We start from the raw sequence: 5,000 nt of genomic DNA, 5'->3' as shown, positions 1-5,000 counted from the left end.
AAATGGATGAAACTCAAGGAATACATGGTTGTCAATGGCAATGCGATGAACTGAAAGGAGATTTTTCGAAGCACTAGGAACATGCAAAAAAATTCTTAGACAGATATTTCTATGGGGAGTTTTAAGCACTGAATGACCAAGGTGTCTAATGCTCATACCTTCTCCGTTGGCAGTGTGAACTTGATCCTGCCCGCAATACTTCTCACGAACTGTCACCTTTTCTAGCTCGCTGGTGATGTGGTCAGTTGCGCCACTGTCCACATACCAGTTCGTGTCGATGCCGTAGGATCCATCTGCCGCGCCTGCAACCTTCTCATCTTCAGATGACTCGCCGTCGTCTTCATAGCGATACCAGCAATCACGTGCAGTATGGCCTAGCTTGCCGCAGATTTGGCATCGCGGCGCGTCGGGCTGGCGTGAGGTCTGCCACCGAGGCGGCCCTTGTTGTTGTTGAAGGACCGCTCGCTGCCGCCGCTGCCACCCCAAGAGGAGTTGCCGCCGCTGCTATTTCCTCATGCTGGCAACTTTCCCTTGCCGCGCGGTGGTCCGCGGCAGCATGAGGAGCCGCCGTTGCCACCGCGGCCGCCACGAGCAACCACGTTTGCAGAAGACTTGAAGCCCACGCCCGAGGTGTTGTTGTAGAGGGCGAGGCGCTGATCGAAGTTGCTCATCTGAGCGTAGAGATCATCGAGGCTGATGGTGTTGGTGCGGGCGTCGTTGGCGGGGACGAGGGGCTAGTACTCCATGTCGAGGCCAGCGGTGATGTAGGAGATGAGCTCATCATCATCGATGGGATTTCCAGCGGACGCAAGCTCATTTGCGAGTGCCCTCATGTGGGCGAAGTAGGCAGCAACATATTGCGTCCCCTTCAGCACCGTGGAGAGAGCAACTCGGATGTTGTTGACGCGGGCTTGAGATTGCAACGAGAACATGTGGGCAAGAGCTGCCCAGAGCTCGTGCGGCGTGGCGATGGAGGTAACCTGCACGAGAACCTCTTTGGTGAGGGTATTAAGCAAGTTTCTGAGTACCTCCTGCCCTTCTCTGAACCAGATTGGATGGAGAGGGTTCGGAATCTGCTCTTCTTTCCCGTCTTTGTCCTTCGTGGTGAGGATCTTGACAGGTTCCGGCATGGTTGAAAGTGCGTTATATCGACTATAGGGGGGGTGAATAGGCGATTTTTATGAAAGTCTTCAAAACGTGGAAGTTATGAAGACAAACGATAGAAATAAACCTATTACCCTGCAGCGGAAGGTAGACTACACTAGGCAAGCCATAGTCAAGTATTCAATTGAGTGAAAGCACAATGACTAATAGCAGCAATGTAGTAAGGATCAGGTAGGAAGATATTGTGAAGCCACACAGAACACGTAGTCACTCAGTGAAGACAAAAGATAGTGCGAACATACAATGACTTCACAAGGAGTAACAGTAAGTAAAGGGAAGGGAAGATGAAACCAGTGACTCGCTGAAGACAATGATTTGTTGGACCAGTTCTAGTTGCTGTGACAACTGTACGTCTGGTTAGGGCGGCTAGGTATTTAAACCTTAGGACACACAGTCCCGGACACCCAGTCCTGAACACGCAGCTCAGGACACCCAGTCCTCACCGTATTCCCCTTGAGCTAAGGTCACACAAACCTCGCCCAATCACTCTGGTAAGTCTTCAAGGTAGACTCCCAAAACTTCACAGACTTCGTTCACCGGCAATCCACAATGTCTCTTGGATGCTCAGAACGCGACGCCTAACCGGCTGGAGGATGCACAGTCCTCAAGTGTAATAAGTCTTCAGATCACACAGACAAGAAGACTTAAATGATGCCTAATTCTCTTTGGCTCTGGGTGGTTAGGGCTTTATCCTCGCAAGGAATTCTCTCTCAAAGGCTTCGAGGTGGGTTGCTCTCAAACGACAAAAGCCGTACTCTGAATCTGAGCAGCCAACCGTTTATGGTTGTAGGGGGTGGGCTATTTATAGCCACTTGGCAACTCGACCTGATTTTTCCGAAATGACCCTGGGTCACTAAGGAACTGACACGTGTTCCAACGATCAGATTTCAAACTCACACGGCAACTTTACTTGGGCTTCAAGCAAAGCTGACTTGCCCGACTCTGGACAAGATTCGCTCTCAAAGTCTTCACTCGAAGACATAGGTTTTGTTTAAGCATCACTTCAGTCATTCTGACTGGTTCTCTTGGACCCCACTTAACAGTACGTGGTTCCTATGACTCAACACAGAAGAAAGGGAACTACGAAAGATCTAAGTCTTCGAGCTCCATAGGCTTCATGTGGTGTCTTCTCTTGTCATAGTCTTCAATGTGAATATCTTCATATACCACCTTTGACTTCAATGTCTTCATACATTTTTAGGGGTCATCTCTGGTAGGAAAACCGAATCAATGAGGGACTTCTACCTGTGTTATCCTGCAATTCTCACAAACACAATTAGTCCCTCAACTAGGTTTGTCGTCAATACTCCAAAACCAACAAGGGGTGGCACTAGATGCACTTACAATCTCCCCCCTTTTGGTGATTGATCACAAACTAGTTGAAGTTTTCAACGGGGAATATAATCTGTGAAATTGTAAAGGATAAGGAATTGTCTTCATAAGTTGCAAGGGCTCCCCCTGAAGATGTGCATATAAGTAATTTGCTTTTGGAATGCAAATGCACATGGCAGGTTGTACTTGTGGAGATCCACTTCAACTTATGATGACAATCCACTATGCATGTGAAAGTATATCAAGATAATGACATGCATAATGGAAAATGGACGTCTGGAGAATGATCTAAGTGCGGAATTTATCATCGCAACACAAGGTGGCAGATAAGTAGCAGACGACCATCGAGTTTAAGTGTTACAACTCAAAGAACCAAATGTAGCAAAACGAGAGTTGTAAGCACGAAGCAAAATATAAAGCACCCGCCCATATGGACCCGCTTGAAGACTATCAACCTCATATGCTTCTCCCCCTTTTGTCAGTAAGGACCAAAAAGGTTTGAAGACATAGAACATCTACTCGTTCCCATGAGGAGTAGGTGAAGCAGCAGGGTCATTGGTGGTGTTTGGCGGTGCTGAAGAGCTTGGAGCAGAGTCGAAGTATGCTGAAGGAGATGGCGGTGAAGTAGCATCGTCTTCATCCTTGATCACTCTGGCATTCACAGTTGCAGCAGAGGAAGATAACTCAGAGTCTTCAAGGGATGGAGTTCGTCGCAGCACTGCCCTTCGAGGAGGTGTGGAGTCAAACTTGAATCGTTCAGTGAAGCCATCCTCTTGAAGATCATCTTCAGAACACATCAGCGTTAGCCCTTTCTATGTGCGGCGAGAGGTTTCGTGGGCAACAAAAGCATTCTTGGTGGCAAGATTGCGAATGCGATTAACATCCACCAAGAGGCGTTGCATCTGACACTTCAGCCAGTCATGATGCCTATCCTGTTTCTGATGAAGAGCCACAAGAAGCACTCGGTCGTTGAGAACACTAGTGCGCTTCTTGGGTCATGGAGCAGTTGTACTGTCAGTGGCTTCAGTGAGAGCAGGATGCGGTGCACGTGTAGTGCCAGCCAAAGGATACACACGAGTTACGGCTTCCACGCCTTCAACGTTCTGAGTGAAACTTTGATGCTCTGCATTCTGAAGACTGAGAGGTTCCTTGGCAGGCTCAGGATAGATGGCTTCAATCGACATATCCACATCAGGCAGAAAAATCCGATGATTGCGAGCAGATGGCTGATATGAGATAGTGGAGTGAAGTTTGATCAGCTGCAAGACCCATGGGGCGTAGAACTTCAAGTCAAACAGATCAGAGCCTGATGCGGCAAGTTGCATTGAAGCATTTTCCATGAAGAATATAGAAGACCAAAGTCTTCATTGCACCTTCAAGCTTGGCATGTGGAGAGTGCCCTTTGATGGGCCAGAGAGTTCGCCTTATGATGTGATAAATAGTCCTTGGCAGATACTCTAGGTCTTCAACAAAGAACTCCGTGGGATAAGCAGCATCTTGGGGCAATGGCTTCATCATACTGAGCATCTGACTCATATTAGGTTCAGTCTTCTGAAAGATGCTCTCAATAGCTTCACTATGAAGCTGACAGCCATGCTCGTAGAGATCGCCAGGAGTGGGCAAACCAGTGAGCTCAATGATGTCAAAGGCTTTGGCTTCGTGATGAACGTTTCCTGTCATCCACTCCAGGACCCAAGTCTTCGGATCTCTGCTATACCCGCGGATGTGAAGTGTGGCATAGAATTGGAGCAGCAACTCTTCATTCCAATGCTCTTGGTCAGTGACGAACTGCAGCAGTCCAACCTCTTTGAAGCAATCCAGAGCTTCTTCCAGACAGGGCAGACCAGCTATTGCTTCAATGTCAAGGCGCTTGTGTGGGAAGATGCGACCTTGGTTGTAAAGAACGCATGAGTAATAGCTTCGCTGCGGATAACTCCAGAACCGATCAGATGATATTCTTTCCCTGGAGTAGGGGTTCCTGGAGCTGTTGAAGAATGCGTTGTCTGCTCTGAAGCCATTGATATTGAAGGAGCCAGGTGCTGATGCAGGACCTGGGAACCTTGGCAATCTTGGGATTGGCTTCTGTATCTGAGGCCTGTGCTCAACATGATAGTCTAACTGGGGACCGGCAGCAGACTCAGGAACAGAAGTGGCGGGATCGGTGGCTTCACTGACTTCTGGTGCTTTTGTTGGTGAGGGCTCCACATTAGCTTCAGCCATGCCAGCGTCAGTGGCTTCAGTGGTGTTGGTGGTGGCAGCCTCAAGATGTTCAACCTCCACTTGACGAGCAGGAGGATCGGTCACGATCACGTTCTCCTTGAGAACTGCTTCTTGGTGGGACAGGGGAGTGGCAACTTGTGGGACTTCTTCTTCCGCGGCTGATGCAGCCGGATTGTCTTCAGCAGAGACTTGAGGCCTTGGACCTTTGCGAAGCCTGCGCAATGCGGGTGACGCCTGTGGAGTTGCTGTTGGCTGGGCCTCAAGGTCTTCATTCTCTTGTGGGC

General features: G+C 49.0%; 1 pseudogene; it reads right to left on the bottom strand.

Annotated features, from left to right (window-relative positions):
* Positions 1–655: 655 nt before the first annotated feature.
* On the bottom strand, positions 656–794 carry LOC125526124 (small nucleolar RNA Z247; annotated as a pseudogene).
* Positions 795–5,000: the final 4,206 nt, after the last annotated feature.

Source organism: Triticum urartu, chromosome 7A, assembly GCF_056163025.1.
Source record: "Triticum urartu cultivar PI428250 chromosome 7A, HENAU_Tu73, whole genome shotgun sequence".
NCBI classification, from domain to species: domain Eukaryota; kingdom Viridiplantae; phylum Streptophyta; class Magnoliopsida; order Poales; family Poaceae; genus Triticum; species Triticum urartu.
Note: the sequence above shows the minus strand (reverse complement) of the source record. Positions and strands in the feature narration are given on the sequence as shown.